At 42.0% G+C, this 12,409-nt stretch overlaps 1 protein-coding gene across 1 annotated transcript in view; it reads right to left on the bottom strand.

Moving 5' to 3' along the window:
- The window catches only part of LOC126092093 (ATP-binding cassette sub-family G member 1), a 445,593-nt gene that overhangs the window by 113,943 nt on the left and 319,241 nt on the right, over positions 1-12,409 (bottom strand). The gene's annotated exons all lie outside the window — the stretch shown is intronic.

Genomic DNA, 12,409 nt, shown 5'->3' with positions numbered 1-12,409 from the left:
GTGCAACCCTTCCGCAAACTTCTGCAGATTTCAATGCTGGGCCAACAAAAAGTGTCAGCGTGCGCACCATTCAGCGAAACATCAGCGATATGGGCTTTCGGAGTCGAAGGCCCAATCGTGTACCCTTGATGACTGCACGACACAAAGCTTTACGCCTTGCTTGGGCCCGTCAAAGCCGACATTGGACTGTTGATAACTGGAAACATTTTGTCTGGTCGAATGAGTCTCGTTTCAAATTGCGGATGCAGGTGTATGGGTATAGACACGTATCGTGAATCCATGGACCCTGCATGTGAGTAGGGGAGTGTTCAAGCTGGTGGAAGCTCTCTTATGATGGGGGGCGTGTGGAGTTGGAGTGAAATGGGACCTCTGATATGTCTAGACACGACTCTGACAGGTGACACGTACGTAAGCATCCTGTCTGACCACCTGCATCCATTCACGTCCATCGTGCATTGCGACGGACTTGCGACACGTCACACGTGCAGTAAACACTTCTGCTCGCCACCAAACTCCCCAGAAATGAACATTATTGAGGACATCTGGGATGACTTGCAACATGCTATTGAGAAGAGATCTCCACCCCCTCGTACTCTTACGGATTTGTGGACAGCCCTGCAGGATTTATGGTATCAGTTCCCTCGAGCATTACTTCAGACATTCGTTGAGCCCATGCTACGACGTGTTGCGGCACTACACAATATTAGACAGGTGTACCAGTATCTTTGGCTCTTCAGTGTATTATAACAGTTTAAATTTGGTGGAACGCCCTGTTACGACCAGTGCCGAATGTTAATATGTTCATTCCAGCTTGTGAATGAGGTTTTGCAAGATGGGGTCTAAGTTTTTAGTCGGATTCTGGCATGACTTTTGTTATTGTGGATTGTAATTTAACTCTCCTTATTTGGACTGTCAGTTATTAAATCTTTGATGTTATCTTATTGAGGTCTTAAACTACCTTAATGTTTGCTACGCCTGATCTAATAATGAGATTTTAACTAATTTTTTGATGCTATATTGTATGACTGGATTTGATCATCGTCGCCCTTAATTTTTTGTTTCATTTATTGTCCCTTTCATACAATCCGATAATTATATTATGTGTGCTTAACTTAATATATAAATGTGCCGAAGTTACCAGCGAGTGCCTCATGTAAATTGTTTGTGTGAAATAAATTTGTCAAATTTTTCTCCTGAGTGTTGGATTAGTCGTTTATGACCCCCAGACATCCGCATTCTTAACACTTGAGATTTGACCTGTACACTAGACAAGTAGTACCAACTAGTAAGTATGCACAGGTCATTCCCGTAACTTTGGTTACTTTAGTGTAAACACCGCATGAGGAAACTGACGACCTAACAAGGTGCTTATAGCCAAACTGCGAGTACCCTGCTCCGTTGTTCGACTGGTCCAGAACAGAAAGTCGTCGAATAGAAGGTATTTCTCAGGCAATGCGGAGACGTGTTGGTGAGGAACAGTGTAGCCTGTTTAAGGCTAAGAGGTGGTTACTTCCGCACTCGGGTTTTCCAGTTATCGACACATGGCATGCTGTGCGAGAAACTGACTCCCCTCTGTGTCGCCTTATAGAGAGCGCTTTCACTCCCAGAAGGGACGATGGCGGCGGCGGCCGAGGTGCGCCTACCGTACAGGAGGACGCAGCAAATCTGAAGGTCAGGACAGTGGGCAAGGGCTCACAGCTGAAATAAACCTCAGATTTATCGGTGGCAGAATATGAGGTAGTGACTTGAAAGCTGAAATGTACTAAGCTCAGCCACACACACAGCGCAAAATTACAAGTGAAGTACGAGTTCCTGTATTTAGAAATTGTTGTGTACATAGTTCCGCGTAGTCAGCGCGTACACAACTTTCCCACTAGAGCGCTCCCCGCTAAGCACAACAGCGCAGGTGCAGCGCTCGTCCGTCTCCGCACTACGAGATGGCACTGCCTTAGAGGCGGACCAAATTCTGCTTCCGCCGATCCGCGTATTAATATGTAACGCAACAATGAGATTGCTGCTAACGTAGAACCTTTTCTCCTCGCGGATCACACTCGCACAGTGATACCTGAACGCGTGAGGTATTATAACGAGTGTACAGACCTCCGATCAGTCAGTTCGCATTAGCCTGCATTAGTCTGTAGTCAAGTTTCAGTCTGCGCCAAATAAGATTACCATATTCCTGTACATAGCCATGAAGATAAATGAATAGACACTTTGTCGAGTATCAGAGATATGTGAGAATAAGATTAACGTACCAAGACCAAAGGAACAGATTGTCAATTGTAAACAGCATCCAGAACCAAGTTACGTAATATCTATGATTTTTATTATTTTAATAAATGTGTGTGAAAATTAATCAAGTTCTGTTTAAAATTGGTCACCATCAATCTGCTACTCTAAGCGTGCAAGTGGCATTTCTATCGTCTGACCTAACGGCACAAGATAAACACGCCATGATAAGACCACGACACATATTGCTGACACTCTCCTACTTCGCTAGAGCGACAAGTCAAATAATCTGATGGTGTGTGTACCGAAGGTCTTACAGTACGCACACCACAGAAATAATCACTTTATTTCATAGTTAAGCTACTATAGTCCGATCCAGGAACGATGGTGGTCCACGCGGGTCGACAGACGGACGGGGTTGCGTTGTTGCCGTTTCCAAGCGATAATTGCAGAACGCGGATTTTGCGCCTGATGAAAGCGTGCGTTCTTCAAAGTGTGTCACTCACTTGTTTGTGTAGAATTTGTCGGTTACCATTGCCCTCCATCACGACAACACAGAACAGATGGGATAAATATTCAATAAATGACTCGCCACGACCATAGACGAGTATAATATTTGATTTGGTTACGACATTCATAGCACAGCGCCCAGAACGGTACTGAATGCTTATTGGCTGTCGGATATACGTGACGTAGTTGCACCGAACAAACCTAAACTCGACCGCCGTCGTTTGTGACTCCAACTATAGCTAATTTCTGCCTCTCGGGCATTATGAGGCTGCATGAAAGTACAAACTGTAATGCATGCAGCACGGTATAATCCACATACCCATGTGGAGGAAGTAACATGTCAAGGCGTCGCTAATAACGGTTTCCCACAATAATAGTACACTACTGGCCATTAAAATTGCTACACCACAAAGATGACGTGCTACAAATGCGAAATTTAACCGACAGGAAGGAGATGCTGTGCTGGCAAATGATTACCATTTCAGAGCATCCACACAAGGTTGGCGCCGGTGGCGACACCTACAACGTGCTCACATGAGGAAAGTTTCCAACCGATTTCTCATACGCAAACTGCAGTTGACCGGCGTTGCCTGGTGAAACGTTGTTGTAATACCCCATGTAAAGAGGAAAAATGAGTACCATCACGTTTCCGACTTTGATAAAGTTCGGACTGTAGTATATCGCGATTGAGGTCTACCGTGTTGCGACATTGCAGCTCGCGCTGGTAGAGATCCAATGACTGTTAGCAGAATATGGAATCGGTCGGTTCAGGAGGGTAATACGGAACCCGTGCTGGATCCCAACGGCCTCGTACCACTAGCAGTCGAGATGACAGGCATCTTATCCACATGGCTGTAACGGATCGTGCAACCACGTCTCGATCACTGTGTCAACAGATGGGGACGTTTGCAACGTCAACAACCACCTACAAGAACAGTTCGACGACGTTTGCAGCAGCATGGACTATCAGCTCGGAGACCATGGCTGCGGTTACCCTTGACGCTGCATCACAGACAGGAGCGTCTACGATGGTGTACTCAACAACGAACCTGAGCGCACTAATGGCAAAACATAATTTTTTCGGATGAATCCAGGTTTTGTTTACAGCATCATGATGGTCGTATCCGTGTTTGGAGACATCGCGGAGAACGCACATTGGAAGCGCGTATTCGTCATCGCCGTACTGGCGTATCACCCGGCGTGATGGCATGGGGTGCCATTGGTTACACGTCTCGGCCACCTCTTGTTCGCATTGTCGGCACAACAGTGGACGTTACATTTCAGATGTGTTACGACCCGTGGCTGTACCCTTCTTTCGATCCCTGCGAAACCCAACATTTCAGCAGGATAATGCACGACCGCATGTTGTAGGTCCTGTACGGGCCTTTCTGTATACAGAAAATGTCCGATTGCTGCCCTGGCCAGCATATTCTCCAGATCTCTCACCAATTGAAAACGTCTGGTCAATGGTGGCCGAGCAAGTGGCTCGTCACAATACGCCAGTCACTACTCTCGGTGAACTGTGGTATCGTGTTGAAGCTGCATGGGCAGCTGCACCTGTACACGCCATCCAAGCTCTGTTTGACTAAATGCCCAGGCGTATCAAGGCCCGGCCAGAGGTGGTTGTTCTGGGTACTGATTTCTCAAGACCTATGCACCCAAATTGCGTGAAAATGCAATCACATGTCAGTTCTAGTATAATATATTTGTCCAATAAATACCCGGTTATCACCTGCATTTCTTCTTGGTGTAGCAATTTTAATCGCCAGTAGTGTACATTATCTGATCAAAAGTATCCGGACAGCTCTTTGCATTGCGGAGTTAAGCACTACCTGTAAATGTCACGAGAGATAGACCCACCGGTATAAAAAGAGTTGGCGAAGTGTTGCGTTGTCAATAGAATAGTAGTAGCATCAGGACGAATAGGTAAGGCCAACTCAGTGATGTCAAACGTAGAATATTCACTGGATGTCACTCGAGTCCAGCTAGCACAACGACTGTGTGTAGGTAGTTAAAAAAGAATGGGGTACAAGTCAGTGCTAAGTGACGTTTCAAGTGACGTAAAAAGCGATGCCACTAGGCAACGGACAGATGGAAACGACTGATTTGTTGAAGCACGCAGTGGCCCGATAGAAGGGTGTGGGTTTGACGAAAGCCCGGACAGCGTTACCTCCCACCATGTATGACGCCAACAGCGAAGTACAGAGAAGGTGATTGGTGTGTGGGTCCCCTTATTGCGCTTAATCCTACTACGCTGTTTATTTTGCACATGCAGTTAGAATGTTTAGCTCAAAAAAGACCCGGTTTTTTCTGTTTCCTGTAGATATGCATTTACGCATTTGAGTATTGAAATCATAAGTGACTTTATAATTTGGATAATTTAATATATTAATCATTCAGAATGCATGATAGAATAGCACAACAATACAATAATCGAATATTACATTTATTTGTGTGTTGATTTTTACTGTACTATTACTAACTATTACTAACAGTTTTTACTTGTGTATCTAAGGCGTTTCCTCCAAGTACATTTTTAAGTGTATTAACTATACTTATCAGTTTTTCCTCATAGATGACATCTGCCTCTCTTCTTACTCCTAGGATCACTTTCTTCCGGTGTAGGGGTGCAGATTCGGACGATGTTGTTCTCTCTACAGCTTCTCTTGCAAGCGTTTCCTCTTGGAAGATGTCCTCATCGCTTCATATCCCAATCAATTAGCTGCTTGCCAAGAGTTTCGCTGTAGGTTGTTTGTTTTCCATTGGGGTAGGTTACCTTGTATAGCACGTAATTTATGTGCAGACACGTCGACGTTATTTGAGAACGCGACAATAGGTCATCTGTTTGTCTTCCTGTTTACTGTATATTTCACCACCATCTTTTCTAGTGTGTCCACAGCTCCTTTCATAGCGTTGTATTTTAAAATAATTTCAGATTTTCTTTTGGTGGCATCACTGACTTTTGCGTCGTGATGCAGAGCGCTTTGCACAATAACACACATGTTTTTCTTTTGACATATGACACTAACGTTGTGTCCTTCGTGAAAGCAGATGTTAATGTGTAATTAGGAATCCATCTGGTCTGCAGTAGATTTGGTGGACTGGAAGGCTTGTCTTTTTCGCACAGTTCCACTGTGATATTAATCACTGTCATTTGTCCTAGCTTGTAGCAGGTGAAAAATTTAATTGTTTCATTGTCACAAAGCACTAAAAGCATGGTGCCTTACTTTGCCTGTTTATTAGGCATATACTGGCTGAAAGTTCAGTTTCCCCTGAATTCAACAACTTGATCGTCTACTGTAACAAACATACTGGGATTGTATAATTTGGTAATATCACTATTTCTCCCACAAATACCTTATAGATACTAACTTGTCTTGCTCACATCTTTGTAGTCTAGTCTCACGGACATCAAATCGAATAATCTTTGGTATCTTTCTGAACCTTTCTAGTGACAGTGTAGCTGTGAAAAGCAGGGTCATCTTTGTACTCATCCCATAAACTTTCGGTGGACTAATTATGCGACTCATGAATTCCTGCTAATAAGCATCTAGCTCAGGAATATAATTTATTCTACATATATCCATACAAACGCATTCCTTCAGGAATAGAATGGGTGATTATAGTGTTTTCAGTTGATGGAGAAAGGAACAATTTGAAAGCTGAGTATTCATTTTTAAGGCGAGAAGTGGCACACCTTGTTGGCCCTGTAGTCAGGTGAACTATATTACAAAAAACACATTACGTACTTAGCATCTTAAAATCAAATTACTCTTTGTAATAAATCAGAGAGCAAAGAAAAACCGAAATACGCTCTTCTCCCCTACTGTGGAAAAATATCTGAGAGAATAATGTGTTTGGTCCACAACACGACAGAGCGTATTTGCTTTCTCTCCCACAGCTCTGTAGGTAAGGTAATCCAGCACGCTACACGTGAACGTAAATCGTTCACCAGTTGGGGATTTACAAAATCAGTTTTGGCACATTTGATAACTTCCACACTGGACAGAGGGGCAGATCATTTAACATGAGATTCAGGGTCCACCTCCGAAAGAGCGAGAGCAACGCTTCGTCTTTTAAGTCGTGTGTATAGTGAAAGCCACGTCATAAAAGATATTGATTAAGCACGTTTTACTCAAAACAATGTACGTTTCATGAATGTTTCGGTCGGCAGAGATCGAAATTTGTAGTTACTTCAGTAAAAATACGGCAATTATTTTAAACGAACAGGCAGAGTTGAAGATATCACGATCTCCAGACACCTTTTGTGCCACACTGAGACTACTATTACTTTTACTCTGGTATTTCCCTAAAAAAAGGAACATATGATAAGACACTGATCATGTCATGTGCGCTTGCACTTTCATAGACTAACGTATTTTAATTTTCTGTATGCTGTCAGAGTGACAAACCTCCTATTATGGTAGCTTTTTTATTCCTGTTTTTTACCTGCTGTGATTGTACGAAACCCTTTTCTAGGGATACCACCACAAATTACTTCCTCCACACGGATATATGGATCACAATTTTCGTTTTTATTTTCATGTAGCTTGTTAATGCTCAAGGAGGCGACATCAGCTAATCGCTAAATCTAAATGTATAAAAGGCAATGTCCCGATTGAGTGACTCTCATTCACTCACTCACTGACTCAAGTTCAAACCACTAAGTACAGAAATTTTAAAATTGGAGAGGTTTTGGTCTTATATTGCAGGCGTCGTTTAAGATGGGATTTTTCGAATTTCCGCCCCTAAGGGTGTGAAACAGGGGATGAAAGATTTTCTGAGAATTAGTGGCTGCTAAGGCAGTTTTGAAGCTAGCCCTACAAAGATTGGTATTTGGTTTTTCGATTGGAAATAAAGAAATCAACGTGTCAGTATTTTTGGAAATTTAACTCTTACGGAAGTGAAATAGTAGGTGAAAGTTTTTTTAATACAAACATTATGAAAGAACTACTGAAGCATTTTTAAAGCTACATCTATGAAAGCTGGTGTTTCACTTTTCGCTTACAAGTAAAAAAATATATTTCAGTGTTTTTGGCAATTCAGCCTCTAAAGAGATGCCAAAGGGGATAGATGTTTTATGAAAATATTTCATTATGAAAGCAGTTTTAGAGTTAAGTCTACGAAAAATTGCATCTGGCTTCCTGACTGGAAATAAAAAAAAATACGCACTTCACCGTTTTTCCGCTGAGGACATAAACTTGAAATTTGGAGAGGTTTTTGATCTTATACTGTAAGCATTGTTTAAGAAGTGTTGGAGTTGTTTGGGAGAGGAGACCAGACAGCGAGGTCATCGGTCTCATCGGATTAGGAAAGGACGGGGAAGGAAGTCGGCCGTGCCCTTTCAAAGGAACCATCCCGGCATTTGCCTGGAGCGATTTAGGGAAATCACTGAAAACATAAATCAGGATGGCCGCACGCGGGATTGAACAAGTCGTCCTCCCGAATGCGAGTCCAGTGTGTTTAAGAAGGGATTGTTCCAAATGCCACTACTACGGGGGTGAAATGGGGGACGAAAGGCTTTTTGTGAAGTATCACTGTTAAAACAATGTCTAAACTGGAAGTATGTAAACTGGTATTTGGTTTCTCAGTCAGAAATAAAGAAAGAATACGTGTTTCAACGTTTTCGGAAATTCAGCGTCTAAGAGGGTAAAATAGTGGATGAAAGTTGTTTTTGAAAATATACCATTACTACAGAAAAACTAAAGCATTTTCAGAGCTGCATCTCTTAATACTGGCGTTTGACTTTTCGGTTAGAAAAAAAATTCGTTTTCAGTGTTCCCGGAAATTCAACCCCTTAAGTAAGTTAAATAAGAGATGAAAAGTTTTATGCAATTATTTAGTTATGGAAATATTTTCAGAGCTAAATCTGTGAAAATTTGTATTCTGTTTCTTTGTTAGAAATTCAAAAAATACCTGTTTCATTGTTTTAGGAAGTTCAGGCCCAAAGGAGACGAAATAGGAGATGAAAATTTGTAAGAAAATATTTCATTATATTAAAATATTTTAAAGCAATGAAAACTAGTACTTCACTTCTCGCGAGATATAAAAATGTGTTAGGGACGAAAGTTTCTATGGAAATATCACAAGAAGAACGCAAAAGGCATGATTAACAAAAACCTGCAACCAGAATCGCGTTTTGGTCAGAAATACGTTCTGAAGTGCGCACACGTCGTCTGGGTGGAATGGCTCGCACACGTCGTATTAAGTTTAGGTGCTCCGAGGTGGACAGAGGAACTGTGGCAGCTCAAGCAAATTAGTGACACAGAACTATACACTGTATTGCACTGCGATAGTTGACTAAAGTTGTACAGCAACTTGCTGGGTGTGCTTGCGGACAGATACATCTAAACAGTGGTCTGTCAACGCGTGCGTAACTGAATACAATGTCAACAAAACTAAGTCCGTCTAGGGCACCACACTGTAAACTGTAAAGGCGAATAAATGGTAAGAGGTTAAACGACAGGCGTGCCACCTTTCACCAAGCCCTCTTCTTAAAACGTAGCGCATCAGCACATGTGCCTAAGAAGAAATAAATGAGTATACGTTGACTGAATACTGATTTACTTTTGCTCAGGTGCGGTTGTTGACGGGCTACGTTTTAAGAAGACATGGTCACCACGAAATTTTGGTTGACTTTTGTGTGTGCTTACGTTTTTCTTTTACCTTTACACAATAATGACATTACTCTGAGAAATTTGTACGGATGGACGTTGGAAATATTTTCCAAGGAATGAAGAATTTTGTGAGAAGATTTTTAGGTGATGAATGTAAGTACCTTAGAAATGTGTCAAATTAGTACTTATGCAGTGTGCGTGGCTGTGCCTACATTTTAACTTTCGAGACACAAACGTCGTTACAGATTAAGTGCAAGTTTCCATTTTACACCGTTTTTACTTCTGCTTTCATCGGTTATATTGCTGCTCAAATAGAAAAAGTCGTCTCTTGCTTTTTGTGTATCATTTCTTAATCTAATTGCACTGCAATCACTGATTTAATTCGAATAGTTCTATTATTCCTTTTCACTTGCATGTTTTCAGGACACTATCCATTCCGATCAATTTATTTTTCAAGTATTCTGTCATTCACCTGCAAAACTTAAAGATATTATTTCTTCTCCCTGAGATTTAATTTTTGACGTTTGATCTATACACGTAAGCAAAACTTCGGGGATAGGTTTCACCACTGTCTCAGTCCCTTCTCAGTTACTATCGCCCTTCCATGTCCTTCGATCCTTAGAACTGCAGTATGGATTACATAAAATAGCTATTCGCTATCTGTGTTTTAACCCTGATAACTACAGACTTTCAATGAGAGTACTCCATTCAACAACTGCTTAACAAAAGGTACCAAGTTAATTCCTCCGTCTGTACAGGAGGACCCCTGTGTTAACTTCTTAGTAATGGTAATCACATTCCCTGGCAGGATATACTGGACCCAGGTAACACTGGAGAAAAGACGCGTTCTATTGACACTCAAACGCATTGCTTTATTAATTAATTAATGTCTCAGGTGTTACAAACCTGGTTAAATTCACTGATCTGTTATATCAGTCAGTCGCAAGCACTTGCAAACACGACAGATCTGTGTCACACTTGGTCAAATGAACCCAGTGTTCATGTGAGTAGTCTTTCTTATTTGTAACATATTGCAGACGAGAGAGAAATCTGGATCTGTTAAGCAACAGTGGCAAGTTGCTTTAAATGCTCATGAATGCAAGGCTACGTGCTTCACAAAACGAAAAAAAAAACGCAGCATCCAGCGATTATAAGGTCAAGAAATCAAAATAAAAACCAGTCAACTGGTACGAATACCTCTGTCTGACAGTGGGTGTGGATATCAGATGGAATGACCACTTAGATTCAGTCATAAGAAAAACAGGCGCCAGACTTCGATTCGTGGACAGAATACTACGGAAATGCTACCAGTCTACAAAGAGCTTACGAAACACTCGTGGAACACATATTCTAGAATACTGCCCAAATGTGCGGAAGCAGTACCAAATATGACTAACAGGGGATACCGACCGTTTAGAAACACAGGCATTGCGAATTGTTACGGGTTTGTTTGACTCGTGGGAGAGTGTCACAGAGATGGTGAAGAAAGTGAACTGGCAGACGCTTAAAAATTAACTATCATGAGAAAGCCTGCTTAGAAAGTCTATGTAAAATGTTCCCTCTCTTAAGATCTGTAGTATCAGATAACAGTTCTTGAACGTTCAAAAATATTTTCCTTCAATAACGAACAGATCCTGTGTTAAAGTATCAGGTGATCACCCTCTTTTTTTTCTTCCACTGGCTACCCTGTTCAGCATTCTGTTTGGAGACACTTCTTTTGTTGTAAAATTAAATAAAAAACTGATTTTGAAAAGCTAGATGACCCGGATGATTTCATTTATTACGTTCTATTTTCGAACGATTCCAGGAATCCACCACACTATCTGGTAATTTTGATTTTAGCTGTCATTTCATGGCCTAAATTCCTGAATCATCTGTAGTAATGCTTCGAACTTTAAATATTTTTAGTTTCGTATCGATTCGTTTCTCTACGTGAGGAAATTCTATTTAACAGTGACATATTTTCTGAGCTTATTTTTGATCTAGCTTATTGTTCCGCATCATAATTGTTCAGTAGCTTACGTTTTATTTGGCCAGTGACACTGCCGCAGATCACCGAAGATAAGCGTTGTCGGGCTTGGCTAGCACTTGGATGGGTGACCGTCGGGGTCTGCCGAGCGCTGTTGGCAAGCGGGGAGCACTCATTCCTTATGAAGCCAATTGACGAGCTACTTGACTGAGAAGTTATGCCTCCGGTCACGAAAGCTGAAAACAGCCGCTTGAGCGGTGTGCAGACCACATGCCCCTCCACATCCGCATCCAGTGCCGCCTGTCGTGGTGAGGATGACACGGCGGTCGGTCGGTGATGTTAACCTTCCGAGACCTGTTCGAACGGAGTTATTTTTAGTATCCCTTCGTCAAACAGTGGTCTTCATCTACTTCACCAATGAAAGACGTATTTAGTTGCTCGCATGTTTACCTACACGTAGTGGCACTAATATCTCTGCTTCAGGAAGGCGTATTTATGTAATATATGCGCATTGTAGCTTGACGTTTCCTGTGAGGGTTGCTGGTAATGGAGGAATAAGGAGAGTAGCTTACATTCGCTCTCAGCTTACCTGTCAAGTTACAGTACGCGCTTAATACAAACAGAGGCCGCTGTGTGTGACCTTGCTGTTGTTTGTAGGCGGCAGGACCTCGCATTTCCGACGACAGTACGTCTGGTCGCACCTAGTGCTACGCCACCGCGGACAAACAGACCCCGCTCAGCCTCCGCAAATTAACACCATTTTAAGTATTGCGTCATCTGTATGGTGTTCCCCGGTCTATAGAAACCGGTTTCAAATTAGCTGTGGAAGATGGATCCTGCTCAGCCGTGTCATTACGGCCGTATAACCCCCAATGGGTAATATCACAGTATTATGCAGAGAATTGGAAGACAGTTTGCTGCTTGATATTTTATTCTAGGATATTAGCTTATTTCGGCTTTATTGCCTTCATCAGTACATCTCCAAACAATCGTATTTATCTATAATTTATTTAACATATGATTTTATAAAGGTTTTTTACATTTGATGTTGTACTCACGTCCTGACATTGTAGATAGCCATACT

The sequence above is a fragment of the Schistocerca cancellata genome, chromosome 7 (genome assembly GCF_023864275.1).
Source record: "Schistocerca cancellata isolate TAMUIC-IGC-003103 chromosome 7, iqSchCanc2.1, whole genome shotgun sequence".
NCBI classification, from domain to species: Eukaryota; Metazoa; Arthropoda; class Insecta; order Orthoptera; family Acrididae; genus Schistocerca; species Schistocerca cancellata.
The sequence above is the reverse complement of the archived record's forward strand: the minus strand, read 5'-3'. Positions and strand labels throughout refer to the sequence as shown.